The sequence below is a fragment of the Glycine soja genome, chromosome 11, assembly GCF_004193775.1.
Source record: "Glycine soja cultivar W05 chromosome 11, ASM419377v2, whole genome shotgun sequence".
Lineage (NCBI taxonomy): Eukaryota > Viridiplantae > Streptophyta > Magnoliopsida > Fabales > Fabaceae > Glycine > Glycine soja.
In genome coordinates this window covers 33,009,399-33,026,821 of record NC_041012.1, presented here as the reverse complement: position 1 = coordinate 33,026,821, position 17,423 = coordinate 33,009,399, and the positions used below count along the sequence as shown (strand labels likewise).

General features: G+C 33.8%; 1 pseudogene; it reads right to left on the bottom strand.

Moving 5' to 3' along the window:
- Positions 1-15,244: 15,244 nt before the first annotated feature.
- LOC114373204 lies at positions 15,245-16,934 on the bottom strand (annotated as a pseudogene).
- Positions 16,935-17,423: the final 489 nt, after the last annotated feature.

Genomic DNA, 17,423 nt, shown 5'->3' with positions numbered 1-17,423 from the left:
GATTCCACAAGTTTTTTTTAATTTGCAATATACCTATAAAATGCAATTCAGTGTTGAAGCATAAAATGCTAAATATTAATAACTAAATAATAATGAAAATAATAAAATTAAAAAAAACTAAATAGCTGAATATTAATAACTAAACAATTGTTCAACAACTAAATTAACAAAACATTGTTTTAAAACCCTGAAAATACAAAGCAAACAATAGGAAATGGGTCAAGAGAAGATTTGGAAATAATGGATTCCCCAATTGCACCAACAAAGTCTTTTAACCGGCAAATTGTGAACACGATCAATTCAAAATTATGATCTCCATATTCTGCTGGAGTAGAGTGATCTCCTCTGGCACAAAGGAAAAAACTAAAATTTTCCTGTTGATTTTGCTACCCATAGAAGCCTTGTCAGCCATCCCAAGATTGTATCTACAGTTTCTAATACTTTGACTTTGAGGATGTTTGCTTTGTCATGGCCAACATCGTCTATTGCGTGTAATACCATATAAGGTCTCATCAAAATTAAGTAATCCAAAGATTTATAAACAAATATAACCTAGAAGGCTAGAACAAGGTAAAAAGAAAGAGAAATGAAGGAGCAGCATTCTAAGAAAAAAAGATGCAAGAGTTAACTCTAATATTGTGTTGTGGTTTTCATTAATTAACCATCGTAGAGGTGTTAGACAATGTATTGCTAACACTCCTCTAATATCCCCCATTTGAATGCATAAAACAATTTCAGTAAAATATTCCATACTCATCATGATGGAGGTCTAGTTGGAATTTCTAGTTACCTTCCTGCTGTATATATTGTGTTGCAGTAATGAGCCTTTAAGTTGCCTGGCTTCTTCTTTGGAGAACTCTTTTCTAATTTCGTAACAGCACAAATTACACATCACTACAATTGAATCTAGCTGGTTAGACTTAAGAATGTTTATTTTAAACTCAAGTGGAGTCAATATGAATTCATATGTAATTTACCTTAAGGTACTATAAAATTGACATTCTACATCGGTTAAAATGGCGTTTCTACATCAGTTTTCACTCGTCATTGTAGCCAGTGACGTTAAATTAACATAATATCCATAATTTGTGATTCACAATACTTTAATCCACAGTTTAGTTATATCTAATTAGCTTGGTGACGTGGATAAGCTCTAGGCTCTAATCACATCTCGAATCAACTCATCGTCTCTTTAATTACTACTACGACCTTAATCCTTGCCAATGAAAATATAATATCAAAAGTTGTCCTTAGTAAAGTCGGGTTATTACAGGAGACAATTCCTCTTTTGCCAGGATCACTAAATGCACTAAAAATAAAAATTAATATCCTTCACTGATGCTATACCTGATCGGGACGTCGCGATTATATTTGCATGCAAAAAGATCAACATGATGATATAGTCTTCAAACTAAAGTTCAATTGAAATAATAGTTATATTTGCATGCAAAAAGATCAACAACCCCAAGGTGGCACGCAAGGGTTTAAATGAAGGACAAGCGCCCAATACACACACCAGATGGCACGTCATGAGATAAATGATATTTTAATTTTCCTGAACCATGTATAGCAAGTGAACCAAAGGATTAATAGTAAACCACAGAAGATGCTTCTAACTTGCAGTTTTATAAGAGAAGAAGAATAAATTATCACCTTAAGAGCGAGCAGAAGCAGCAATATTTCAACTGAATAAAACCCTCTATCAACAAAAAATAAAACTTTTTTTGTGCCCCCATGACACTCTGAACACAGAACAAAGCACAAAACAACGAATTTTGTAAATAGGTCAAAATAAAGAGACAAAAAAACACCAAAATGCTACATAAAGGAAACAACCTCTAAAACGCTTTCCATTCTCGCACTTCAATCACTGAATCGCTACTCCTCCCAGAGCACCAGCCCTAGAAAGCACGGGAGGGAGAGAAATGGAAAGATAAAATGGAAAGCGAAAAGGCTCCAAAACGCACACTTCTAAAGTCCACGGGAGAGAGAGAAATGGAAAAAAGCAAAACACGTGAAAAGCGAGAAGGCTCCAGAACGCTTCCAAACTCCACGGGAGCTAGAAAAGAGGGGAGAATGGAAGATTGGAGAGTGGTGAGATCGAGGGGAGAAAGCACACGTCTGAGATGAAGACAGAGGAAAGTGGATCGCGTCAACAAATGAAGAAAGCCCAAAATCCATGCGTCAACAAATCAAGAAGACCAAAATGCAAGGCAAAATGACCAAAAGACCAACAAATTGGACACATGTCATTAGCTGGAGCACAGGCACAATAATAATTTTCCTATACTTCTCTTTTATAATATAGGATATAGATCTTTGTTGAGAAATTGAAATCTCGAGTACGTTAATAAGATTAAAATCTAATGAACTTGGTAATGGAGGGGCTGAGTCAGCAAAAGACAGAGAAAATGAGAAATTAGTTACAAAATTGCGGGTGTGAGGAAAGGCAACAGAGTGCGCTTGGCCCAATAACAGGCTAAGAGATTTTGTGTGAAAAGTTAGGAAAGGGTAATCATTATGAGGGGATTATGAGTAAACTGTGATTTTCTCTCTCTTCCTCTTAATATTTCCTTTGTTTCATTGGTATTTATTTGTCTTTTTGCTATTGTTCATATTGGAATACACGTCTGAAAGACCTGCAAGCTGAGGTCAAGAAAAATGTTGACATTATTGAGAAAAAAATATGTTGATCTCCAAGAAAAGATGGACCATATGCAACTAGCAAATGATTCCAAGTTCAATCACATCACGGATGTATTGAGATGTGTGTATCGAGTTGTGAGCTATAAACTATGCAATCACATAATTGTAAGACCCTTTAAGGGCGACGAGTATTATGATGGGATCCACTATGGGGACCCACCGAGTTTAATCACAAGTACGACAAGATAAAACTATTTTGAAAATAATTGAGAAGTCGTGTGTTTTGTACAATTCATAGATAGAATCTATGTGCTAAAATGTTTTCTGGGTTGGACCTGAATTAGGAAGGAGATGCCCTGATGAACTCTTCAGAGTGTAGGCCTTGGGGGTATGGTTGGAGCATTCTTGCAAAACAACGTGACCCTGACTAGTCTCCCTATGATTTTACCTGGTGAGAGTGACCTGACTTACTAGTGCGTGATTTGTCTTGTCATGTACTCCAAGGCATCCGACAAGGTTTTTCACTGACATGATATCACATTGCATATAGGATTAAGTCTTAGTGTATCTGTTGCATAACGCTTGTGCATTGATCAATATTGATTGATTTAGTGATATTGTGTTTTGATCATTGAGTACGTGAATGTTGTGAAAACGAATGAGACGTGTGGTGTTGTGATGTGATGTTGCATGACAAAATGGTGAAATAATGTGAACTATGCTTAAGTAAGTTGTATTTTGTTTATATGATATTTATACCTACATGTTGTCTTATTTCTCTTTATTAGTTAGGAATGTGATAACTCACTCCCCGTGTGCTATTTGTGTTGGGATCCTGTGATGATCTCAAACTTTATGTTCGTGGGAGCAGATGGTAAGGTGGATGACTATGAAGAACCTCATTTTAGAGGACACGGGAACACAATGCTCTGATAGAATGTGACATTGAGGTATATGTTTCTATATTAATTGCATGAAGTCTTGGACGGCCTTGTTTTGAGTCGAGATGATTTATTATTTATTTGGACAAGTTTTATTATGATGTTAGAAAATTGAATGTGAGCCCTTTACCCTTTTGAAATGCTCGAATTTAAATTTGTTTTAAAAACTTTTAATTAATTCTGATTTCTTATTCCTTTTATTATTAGTACCTATATGTGAGGGGTAGAGGGCGCCACATAAGGGGTTGTGTTATTGGTGTGACGAAAGATTTTCTTTCTCTCACAAATGTCCTAACAAGAACCTCATGATGTTGCAACTTACCGATGATAGTGATCTTGTCGAAGACACTAAACCACTTGACATAGACATTTCTGTTACTGAAATGCCACATGGGGCACACCACCTATCTCTTAATGCTATGAAGGAATTCTAGGGTGTTGGCACTCTTCGATGTACTAGTCATATTGGAAACATTTAAGTGCAAATTTTGGTTGATGGTGGCAGTTCTGAATCGTTCCTACAACCTAGAATTGCAAAGTTCCACAAGTTACCAATTGAACACGAGCCTCATTTTAGTGTCTAGGTTGGAAATGGCCAGATCATGGAAACTGAAGGATGGGTTAGGCAGTTGACAGTGGATATTCAGGGACAAAAATTTTCGGTTCCTGTATATTTGCTACCTGTTTCGAGAGCATACCTTATTTTGGGATCACCTTGGTTAGCCACTCTCGGTCCCCAAGTTTTTGATTCTGCAGCCTTGACACTCAAATTTTTCTACCACAGGAAATTTCTTACATTGCAGAGAGAGGGTTCTAGTACTCCTACTCAAGCTCACCTTCACCGACTCCAACGATTGCATGCTACTAGTGCCATTTCTGACAATTTTGTTGTTCACCTAATGCAACATGATGGTCTTGATGCCAGTCTCACCGAGTTACCAGTGGATATTGCTCATGAGATAGCGACCTTGCTACATACTTATAGCGTGGTTTTTCAATCACCTACGAGTTTACCTCTGCCAGGGATCAAAACCATGACATTCCCCTCCACCCCAATGCAAAGCCTGTTAAAATCAAGTCATATCGATACCCACATAGTCAAAAGGAGCACATTGAAAAAATGGTGCATGAGATGTTTGACCAAGGCATCATTTAGCCTAGTACTAGCCCTTTTTCATCACCTATTATCTTAAGTTAAGAAGAAGGATGGTAAATTGAGGTTGTGTACTGATTATCGAGCTTTAAATGCTATCACTATCAAGGATAGTTTTTCTATGCCCACAGTTGATGAATTATTGGATGAACTTTTTGGTGCTAAGTATTTTTCTAAGTTGGATCTTCAATCGGGCTATCATCAAATTTTGGTCCATCAAAATGATCGATATAAGATTGTTTTTAGGATTCATCATGGCCATTATGAGTGTCTTGTTATGCCATTTGGACTCACAAATGCACTAGTTACTTTTCAATGTTTAATGAACTCTATTTTTCAAAAGGAGTTAAGAAAATTTTTGCTTGTTTTTTTCAATGATATACTTGTTTAAAGCCCTTCCTAGTCTACTCATTTGTGTCATTTAGAGTCTGTCTTACATACACTACAACAACATGTCTGATTTGCTCAACTCTCTAAGTGTTCATTTGGATTGCTTGAGGTGGAATATCTTGGTCATAAAGTCTCAAGAGCTGGAGTAACAATGGATGTTGGGAAGGTGCAAGCGGTGTTAGATTGGCCAAAGCCTGCCAATGTCAAACAATTAAAGGGTTTCCTTAGGTTGACTGGTTACTACCGATGATTTATTAAAGCTTATGCTACATTAGCGGGGCCACTAACTGATTTGTTAAAAAAAGAGGCATTATGTTGGACCAATGCCACCGAGCAGGCCTTCATCAAATTGAAACATGCCATTACATCAACCCCTGTATTGGCACTACCTGACTTTACTCAGCCTTTTGTGTTAGAAACAGATGAATTTGGAATTGGAGTAGAGGCTGTGTTGAGTCAGAATGGCCACCCAATTGCATACTTCTCCAAGAAATTGCTCCCTAGAATGCAAAAACAATTTGCTTACACTAGGGAGTTTATTCACTGTAACAGCAGCATTGGCTAAATTCGGGCATTATTTGTTGGGCTAGAAATTTGTCATAAAAAAATAGAAAAGTTTGAAAAGTCTCTTGGATCAATCGCTACAAACTCTTGAACAACAAGCATGTTTTCATAAATTCATTGGTTATGATTTTCGAATTGAATACAAGCCAGGTAAGGATAATGTCGCAGTTGATGCTCTTTCCCGAGTGTTCTTTATGGCTTGGTCAAAACCACAGTTTCAATTGATTGATAAATTGAATAGAGAAGTGCTTCATGATGAACAGACACAAGTCATCATGAACGATTGCCAAAATGCTCAGCCACCGAACTATCCATATAATGTCAAAGATGGGTTATTATATTGGAAGGGGAGATTCGTGTTACCTTCCAAAAGCCCTCTTATCCAAAACGTGTTAAGCAAGTTGCATAGCTCTCGTATTGGGGGGGTTTGCTAGAATAGTGGCTAGAATTTCGGTCCAATTTTATTGGCCTAAACTCAAACAAGATGTGAAGGAGTTTGTCCGAACTTGCACCATTTGTCAGCAAGCCAAGTCTAAGCATGTCTTACCTGCTGGTTTATTGCAACCATTACCCATTCCTAACCAGGCATGGGAGGATATCGTTATGGATTTTATCACTGGATTGCCTAACTCTAGTGGATTTACTGTTATTATGGTCGTGATTGATAGATTGACAAAGTATAGTCTTTTTGTTGTAATGAAGTCTGATTACACCAGTAAGACTGTGGATGAAGCTTTTATGTGTCATATAGTTAAGTTACACGGTGTTCCTAAGTCCATCGTCTCAGATAGAGATAAGGTGTTCACTAGTAATTTTTGGCAACACCTATTCAAAATACAAGGGACTACCTTAAACGGATGGACAATCGGAGACTCTTAATAAGTGCTCGGAAATATATTTGTGGTGTTTTACTTTTGATAATCCAAAGGCCTGGGCTAAGTTGTTGGTATGGGCATAATTTTGGTACAATACCTTTTTTCCACAGTAGTTTAGGAATGACACCTTTTCAGGCTTTGTATGGAAGGGAACCTCCGGCTTTACTTAGATACAATGACAGCTCTCAAGATCCGCCAACAGTGCGAGAAGTGTTACATAACAGACAAATGCTATTGAACAGGTTGAAAGGGAATTTGATCAAGGCACAAACAGCTATGAAAATCCAGGCGAATAAGAAGAGGCTTGATAGAAAGTTCCAAGTGGGAGATGAAGTGCTAGTAAAACTCCAACCATATAAATTGCAGTTGCCTGACACCACAAAGATTCACCACAAAAATCCATGCATTATTTTGATCCATTCTCGGTGCTTGAGAAAATTGGCGAAGTATTCCTCAAGTACTCATTCAATGGCAAGGTTGTAGCACGACAGAGGCAACTTTGGAGGATGTTACAGAAATTCAAGCCAGTTACCCCACAATTCAACCTTGAGGATGTGAATGTATGTATACATGATTTTGATGATGTCAAAGAAGAATCTAACAAGGCTGCTTCAAATGACAAGCATTTGCTTCAAGAATAATTCAAGATTGCTTCAACAAACAAAGCCTTGTTTCAAGATTCACTAAAGACCAAGCCTTGCCTTAAAACAATGTGCTTTCAAGACATGCAAGGCTCTGGTAATCGATTACCAGGAAGTGTAATCGATTACCAGAAGACAGGGTTGAGAAATAGCTGTTGCAAAATGTTTTGAATTTGAATTTTCAACATGTAATTGATTACCATATGTCTGTAATCGATTACCAGCAACGAAACTTTGGAAATTCAAATTCAAAAGTCATAACCCTTCAAATTATAATTGTGTAATCGATTACACAAACATTGTAATCGATTACCAGTGGAAAGTTTTCAGAAAATCTGCCAACAGTCACATCTTTTCATTAGATTTGTGAATGGTCATCAAAGGCCTATAAATAGGTGACTTGGGCACGAATTTTAGAGAGAGTATTTTTGGTCCAAAATGTCTTATCCTCTCAAAAGACAATGAGAGAGATTCCAAAAGAACTTCATTGTCAAATGCTCTCTCAAAAGAAATCCTTGACCAAACACTTGCAAAATCTATAAGGATTCTTACATGATTTTCATTGTAATATTCTTCTCTTGAAGAGAGAATTCTTCTTTCATTCTTCTTATTCAATGAGATTGGTTAAGAGACTGTGAGTCTCTTGTTGTAAAGGATTCCTGAACACAAGGGATGGGTTGTCCCTGTGTGGTTCAGACTTTGTAAAAGGAATTTACAAGATAGTGGAAATCTCAAGTGGGTTGCTTGAGTACTGGACGTAGGCACGGGTTGTGGCCGAACCAGTATAAAACTGTGTTTGCATTCTCTCTTCCCTTATCTTATTTATTTTGTTGCAATCAATTGTGTCTTGCATGTTTAAAGAACATTGTTAAATTGATTGTTGTTGCTTCTTCTATATTCTAAGCCTATCCCTCTTAAGATTATTGAGGACAAGGTTCCTTTTAAAGGGGGAGGCAATGTAATGAACCTGTCAAGTAATGGAAAGCCTAAGTCAGCAAAAGAGAGAAAAAAGGATAAGTTAGTTACAAATGGTCCAAGAAATGTGGGTGTGAGGAAAGGTAGTAGAGTGCGCTTGGCCAATAGGCTAAGGGATTTTGTGTGAGAAGTTGGTTATTAAAAGGGAAGGGTAATCATTATGAGAAGGATTATGAGTAAACTATAATTTTCTCTCTCTTCCTCTGAATATTCCCTCTGTTTCATCCATATTTGTCTTTTTGTTATTGTTCATATTGGAATTGTATTAGTCATCTCAATTACACTGGTTGAGAGTGGAATTTGCATTTGCCACAACAATAACACAGTACAATTTTAATTTCTTTTTCCTTTGCCGCATTACATACCTTACATAAAACTAGTAAAATTTAAAATGGAAAGTTTGGAACTCAAGATAAAGAAATTGATTATAGTGCCAGATCAAATTGAAACTGAAGAATTTTTTTAATTTTTTAATAGTTGAAATTGAAGAATATGTACACAAAAAAGTCCCGAGGATTTAATTATCTCATATAGAATACTACTATAAGCTTGTTCGATACTTCATATTAAGGAGGGATGGAGAAGACAGCCGAAAATGTGTGTTTTTATATTGTTATTGACTTGGTCAATATTAATTGGGTCTTCTACAAGATAAAAGTTAATAATTAATAAATATATATTTTTGTAATGCCAATTAAATTAAGTTCTGTGGTGATTATTTCTATGATAAGTTTTTATTAAAGTGGTGCATTGAACTGGGCCCGCAAGTAATGACCTCACTCAATGTACTACCAGCTCTGAAATATAATATACACTTATCTCTCATAAATACATCCCAAATTTCTTCTCTGAATTTTTGTGGGATAGAATTGGTCTTCAGTTCAAGTCTGTGATGACAGGGAAGTATCTTTGTGCTGAGTCTGGAAGAGGAACAATCCTAGTTGCAAATTGCACAGTTGCTTCGGGTTGGGAAACATTTAGAGTGAGCTATATATTTATATCTTATGAATTCTATTATCTATTCATTAATTAATTACAATTTACAACTGAATTGCGTTAGAAAGTGATTGCAACTTGCATGTTATTTTTTTTATCATAATGTTAATTACCTGTTATTATATTGTGTATAGTTGTGGAGGATAAACAAGGATACTTTCATATTGAGGGTGTTTAACAAACAGTTTGTTGGTTTAGATAGGATTAACGTTGTTGTTGTTTCCAATATTTGCACTTATTCTGAGACATTTCATATAGTTAAGGAAAGTGACAATTCAAGTCAAATTCAAATCAAAGCTTCTAATGGATACTTCTTGCAGGTGAGCCTTTGCGTTTTTACCTATTCTAATATTCTTTCAACCAAAAAATGGAGACATTAAAATACTTCTACTACCACACACACACATATATATTGAAGAGAAGATTGTGAACAAAAATAGTCAACAAATGTCATAGACCATATAACATGAGAAATGATGATATATCAAAATACTCTCTTGCTCTCTCTTTTCAATATATTCTCTCTTATTACGTGAATTTAATTAAACATGTGGTTTCGATTTCTTAATTAAACATGTGAATTTAATTATTGAGAATCATATGGATTTTAATTAATAAAAGAGATCAATATGATACAAAAATGTGGCTGATAAGTCACTCTAGTACGTAATTATATAAATTATTTTGACCAGTTTACAAACTAGTTCAATTAACCTTCAATCAGTTAATTTATAATTTTTTAAGTTCTCAACTCCTAGCTTATAATAACTTATAAACTTAAGTTAATTTATAAGCTTTTAGCTACTCAATTATAAGTTAGTTTAATTAAACACATCGGTGGAAAAAAAAGTGTTACTATAGCTTTTGAGAAAACATTGTGATTGTGGTGTAAATTAAGGATTATTATTATTATTATTATATTATTATTATTCTACCACATATGTGGATTGTAGTATAAGGGTAAATGATGCAAATTGTGGAATGGAGTTGCAGGCTAAGACCCAGGAGCTGGTGACTGCTGATGTTTCAGAGGTGAGTGAATGGGAAGATGATGACCCAACCATTTTTGTGATGACAATAGCTGCAAGGTTGCAAGGGGAATTCCAAGTCACAAACGGTTATAGGCCCACAAAAGCTCCCCAAGTTATGAAGGTAACATCACCAATTCACAATCATGAACTGGCCACTCTTTATAAGTGCAGGTCAAAATCTGATTAATTAGTTGACACTTGTGTAATTGTGTATAAGAATTAGAGTACCTCTTGTACTCTTAAAATTTATTATTTCGCTTATTAAAAAAAACGAAGACTCTTGATTCTTAGAAAAAAGAGTTTTTTAACACTTTTATTTATTTCTTATATCCCTTTCCACTATATATATATATATATATATATATATATATATATATATTTATATCATATCATATCAAATGCCTATATCTACATGCCCTAACTCCCGTCTCCTGCATACATCTTTTCTATTTCAAGGCTTGTTAGTTTTTATTATAATGTTAAATGATTTGCTTCTAAACCAAGTCTATTTATGAGTATATATAATTGAAGTCCATTTTTAAAGAATTAAATTATTTTTCATAAATAAATAAGTAATGATATATAATATATTGATATATTTACTATTTGACATTTTAAAACATTTTTTTTTACTAATAGATGATCAAGTTTCATGCTGGCTCCTGGAGTAGAGAACAAGCTCGAATTATCTAATAAAATCTGCATGAAACTTTACTTGTCAATACAAGAAATATTTTCAAAATATAGTAAAGTAATCTTAATAAATAAATTAGATTATGTGTTGTCCTAAAAATAATATAGGCAGTACGCACTACTACAATAACGATCTTTTAAGTCAGTTATTTATGACATTTTACGATGGTTTTGAAGCGTCTTAAAATCTAGCGTCGTAATATGGCAATACACTTACAACGATGATTTTTGAACTGTCGTAGAAAATAATGTTTTCTCATACGGTTATTGTTATTCAATAACCGTCTTAGAATCTAGTAGATACAAAGGCAGTTTGCGAGCAACACCGTCTTAGTATCTATTACATTCTAAGACGATTATTGAATAACCATCGTAGAAAGTAGTATATATTAAGATAGTTTTCAGTCCACCCGTCTTAGTATGGCGTAGTCAACAAACGAATTCTAAGATGGTTGTTCAATAACCGTCTTAGAAAGTTCAACATTCTAAAACGGTTCTAAAAACCGTCGTAGTATGTCTAACAAACTATGATAGTTATTTTTACAACCGTTTTAGTTTCTCACCCTCACCAAATCAGCTTTCACATATTTCTCACCCTCACCAAACCAGTTTTCACATATTTCTCACTCTCACCAAACCACTTAAGCAAAAAGAGACAAGAAAATGAGTTGATATGCACAACAAACTAATTAAGGTGAAATCAATATACACTTAGAGAGAGAGAAATTTAACTTTAGATGTGATACTTGACATAGAAATGTTGATGAAGTTAGCACCAACTTCAGTAGCAATTGCCTTTGCAAGGCTGCACAAAAGATAATTCAGAGTCGAGATAACATAATGGATAATATTTTGATAAAGAGCAAGTTACATGCAAGTGCAAATTTTCATTGAATTTGTTACTTGTTAAAGAAGAATGACTACCTTATAAATAGAACCAAAACCTCCTTGGCCAAGCTTGTTAGCATCAGAGAAATTGTCTGTTGTGGCAGCTATGGAGCTAAGTTCAAAGAATGGTAATTCTGAATTTTTTGTAGTGTCAAATTCTTGTAGACTAGTTGAGTCATCGAAGGTAAGATGAAAGAAATACTTGAGATTCCTTCTTATTCCTACCATCAAACAAGGAAATAAATATATTTGACCATGTTATTAGAATTAAGACAGCAAAAACAATGTTATTAGAATTAAGAACACCAAGTTTGATGAAAAAAATAATTCAAGTTACCTTGTCTCCTCGCTTTAATAAACCAATACACGAAAGTGATTGCCAACAACAAAAACAAGAAAATAGCAGCGGTTAAAACTGCTACCATCCCCTTCTTGCCTAGAGAACCATACGGATGTTTTGCATATTTAGCTGCAAAATCCAAATGCACAAATATTATAAGTAAAAGAAATAATGACAAACAAATCAAGTATACAAGATTATTTAACTCAAAAGTTTAGAGAAAATATCATAATTAAAAATATTTTATTTAAGTTTCCAAAATATCTTGATTGATTTTTTTTTTATCTATATTTGATTAGAAAATAAAACGTGATTATAGTTTGATTATGCTATCCAAATAACAGAGAAAAAAAATTATTATACTATACTTTATTTGATTTTTAAAATTTTGATTAAAAGAAATTAGAAACTCAAACGAGTAATAACAATCATGGACTATTTATTGTTACCAGAAAATAATGATGGATTTTCATATTAAAGTAAGAAATAAGGAGAGTACCTAACTGAAGCTTGTCAACTCGCACGAACAAACTTTGTCCCACTTGCATATAAGTCCTAGTGTCTTCCATATTTCCATGCCAAAAAACCCGTAACAAGAAAGTTCACTGCAAGCTTGAACCAATTGACTATTCGAAGTTGAGCTAAGAACAACGTAGATCCATAAGTATAGTTCACTTATTGGACAATTTTATACGATATTAAATATATTACCTGTAAGTTAACTACACCTCCAGACAGAGAGATAAAAAATAATATAAAAAGGTACAAGTAAACAACTAGAATATATAAAGCTTAAAACTCGAGACTAAAAAACAGAAAGACGAGTTATAGAAAGATACAAGTAAACCCGGTAGCCAATAAATGGTTACATCTTTTTCTAGTAATTAGAGCAGCTTCTACTATGCCTCATCTGAAAAGAATAAATTAATTAATTATGTACGAATTATATATATATATATATATATATATATATATATATATATAGCAAATGTTAAAATGCCTAATAGTAAGATTTACTTACCGCATAAGAAGTTTTTTGTTTTTAGAAAATTGCTGGGTAAATTTTATAACTTTTTTAAAAATTATTTAATGTATTATTTTTTATAAACTATTGATAAATTTAATATCACATGTTCGTATCATTTGATGATGTCAAACTAATTAATAAAAGATTAAAAATACAGTTTTAAAAAATTCATGTGATTATTTGTTAGACTTTTTGGTAATTTCGTTATTAGTCACCAATTAAATGTTGTTATTTAAATATTTAAATATGTGAACTAAAAGTAATGACATTTCTAATTAGTTTCAGTCAAAATTTAGATTAAAAAATTAAAAGCATGAATAAATTAAAAGCATAAATAAAAAATAAGGACCAATAAGGACAAAATTTACAAAACCAACCTTGCTCTCCAGGAGGAACTTCAATATGATAATATTAATCGGTGATTGAAGGCCCTGGTAATTAAATGAAGTATTTCGGTTACAATATGCAAATGTTTTTTTAATAAAATAAGTAGATTTTTATTTTTATGATGTGTTTATTTAAATTATTTTTAATTAAAATAAGCAGTTTTTTTTATCTTTTTTAAAAAGGTAAATCTTATTTGTTTATTAAAAAATATTTTTTTAAAAATAACTATTTTAAAGTTTTTTTAGCTTAAACAAATTCAGTCTAATATATTCATCAATTTCATTGATGATTATTTTTTAGTGAAAATTTTATAATTAATGCTTTTAAATTCATATTCACATAACTCAAATGTGGATCACAAATAATTTTTAGTTACTTTTGATATATTTTGACGTAAAAATTTGATTAAACTTACAATCTACTATTGGGGGGAATTTATCGTTAATTAAAAAAATATTCAATTTTTGAAATTAAACTAAAGGAAAGAAAAATATTCCTAAAAAATTAAAAAGAAATTAAAGAGAACTCATTTCCATAATGAAGCAAGGAAATCTTACATGTTGATTCTGGAAGGTACATTTTCTGATGACATAATCACGACTGGAACATATTTCCAAGAAGATCCCTACAGCGGTAGTAAGCAATGTCAAAAGAAGATAGAAAGGAAAACAAAAAAAATAACCAAATAAAAAAAATACAATATGTAGGAGTACGTACACAGCGCATTCAAAAAGTTTCCACTTTTCTACAAAAAGTTTAATTCATTAACTTGTATAATTATTTTTCTTCTTTCTTTATGTTATGACACGATCAAATAAATTCTTGCGGGATATAATGCTATCGAATCTTCAATAAAACTTGCATAAACAGTTACGCATTAAAAAGATAATCTTTTGTTGAAGGGAAGTTTTAGAAAAAAGAGGCATGTGATCTTAATACAAGAGAATTCTCTTGATTGTGGGGGAATGATGCAGCAAGATTTACCTTGATCTTAATGCAAGAGAATTCTCTTGATCGTGAGAATTAACAATTTACCTTCTTTCCCTTTATCTCTGGAGGCACTGGCACTGGCACCCTCGAAAGCAGCTTAGTTTCTTAACACCTATCAAAAGCCTTGCAAGATGACCTCTAAAAGTAACATCTTTGGGATCTGCTTTTATTGCTTTCAAAAGACAATAACCGGCTTCTTCAACATAACCTTGTTCTCTGCATTTGAAAAAGATTCTCAACTCGGTAACTAAATTATTTCTTACAGCACTGTTTAAAATTAATACATGCATAAACTTAGTGAAATGAGAAACAGTAACAAACTCCAAGGACAATGAGGAAGAAAAATAAAGTGGAGAGGCATTTTGGAATAGAATATGAAGTTAACTGGGAACCATATTCTCCATTAATACACTGCTTCATACATGGGTCATTTTTTCCAAGGATACATTACTAGCTTGATGCTCTTTCACAATCAGAATAGGAGTACAAATTCATGAAGCCAAATTATTCCAGAATAATATCTTCACCAAAACAAACTAACAATTAATATTTTCCAATTCAAAAAAAAAATCACAAAAAGTAACAGTGGCAACAAGACTGAGAAGCCATCTCACGTGGATCAGGTAAAAATCATTTTCCAAAAAGATGAATCTTTTTGGATTCAAATGAGCAGCGATCAAGTAAAAAGTCATAGCTCTTTCATAATCCTAGAGTGAAGTATAGACAAGTCCAAGGGTGTGATAAGACTCATGCAATTTTGGTGCTAGCCTAATAACTTCATACAACACAGCTTTAGCCTGCAAAAAGCCAACAGAGCAAAGCAATCCATAATTAATCTAAAAAGCCTAAAACAGTGGCAAAATGTATAATACATATCAAGCGTAAACAGAAGCAAAAAAGCATTCAGAATCAAAAAAATTAAACCTGCTCTTATGTCATCTAGCACAGTTGAGATAATTAGAAAGGGGTAACGTTAGAAAGCGTTTCAATAAACAGGAATGCAACTTCCACCTAATGAGTTTCTGCTGGTGGCAAGTGGCAACGATATCTTTTTGAAAAGCAAGACACGGTAGTAGTCAGATCACAAATGAGTGAGAATGAATATTTCATCAATTTGATGAAGTTAGATTTCTTAACTATTATCAGAAAATAGGAAGATTTTGAGCAAAAAAACAGGGTGGATTAGAAAAAAGCATCCAAAAAGGTATGTCAAACAAACACATGCATTTAATAACCCAGGTTGCATCAGATGATCATATCCTCAAGACACAAAGAGCCTAAACAAAGAAACATAGTCATTTATCCTATCTCCTAAGGTACTTAATACTAGAAAACAATCCTCATAAAAGAAATGAATATAGTAAAATGACTTATTTAACCATCATTTTTTCCTCAACATAGAGAACTGTGATAGTAACTACTAGCAAACTCCAGTACTATATCATGTTGTTATAAATAAACAGAGGATAATGTATCATGCTATTATAAATAAATTTACAATAATGAACTTATATTCCAGTGCAGCAACAGGTGTCATGAACTTATATTCAACCTGAAAAACATAAGTATGGAAAAACATAAGTATGCACAGCCCAATTGATATCCACGAATGAGGGGGCAAAGAGATAATCCTTGGTGGGAATCACCAAATGATCAATCTCGTGAGCCTGAAACAAATCAAGCAAACAAACCAAGATATCATCAATGGTTATTTCTCCTAAAACAAATAGGCTAAATATATTGTGAAACTATTTTGCTTATATAGAAATACATTATTCATGTATCAATTAAACACACAAACATCAGAGATTCGACATGTTTCCAACTGCACACAAAATGCAAAAAAATAAGCATTCTAAAAAAGGAAAGGGGATATGTCTTACCTGATACAACTGCACCAAGATTTCGTAGGGCTCATTGAGAGTAATCACACCACCCACACCAACCTTCTTCAAGTGAGGAACATCTTTGGGGAATGGAACAACGCCCAGTAACAAAAACTATAAATAACAATGAACAAAATTTCAATAAAACCCCAATTACGATTCTCGCCTAACAATTATACAACAATTCAAAACAACAAAACCATGAATAATCAAGAACGAAATCAAATAGGATTGTATGTGTGTGTGTGTGTGTGTGTGTGAGAGAGAGAGAGAGAGAGAGAGAGAGAGAGAGCAAAACCTCGTCAATTTGATCCCACCACCTGAACTCAACTTCAATCTTGTTATGAAGCACATTATACAAGAGTGTGGGGTAGAACAGGATCCGAGCACCTGCTCCAACCAACCTCTCTTCGCATCAATGCTCACAATCTGCCTCTGACACTTCTCTTCCTCGTCCCTACTACACTCTCCATCGTCTAATTCCTCGATCTTCATCGCACGCACCAAACTAAACCCTAATTTTGTTCAGTTAGAAACGTGAAAAATTGAAGGGAATCAAAAAGCACGAGGGAGAGATCATTGTTTCGGACACTAGCTTGGAAACCCTAGCTTCAGTTCGGAGGGGTTGGTGGTGTTACAGCAGCATGAACGACTGGACGATCGACGGTGGGGTCTCTGAGGTGTGCGGTGGCGCCGTGTGAGTAACTGAGAAAGGGAGTGATACAAGCTTTAGGGTTTGGAGGAGAGGAGTGGGGTGCGGCGGGGTGGAGTGGTTGAGAGGGATGAGAACAAATAGGGTTAAGAATGTTCAAGAGCCCGAGAGGAAAACATGAGGTGTGCATTTTGTTTTTTAATCCAAATGAATTAAGACGGTTTTTTTAAACAACCCGTCGTCATCTTAATTTTATACAACATTCTAAGGCGGTTTTTATTAACCGTCTTAGAATGAATGTCGTAAAAAGGTTTTATTCTTACTATAATTACAAAAATGCCACCGCAC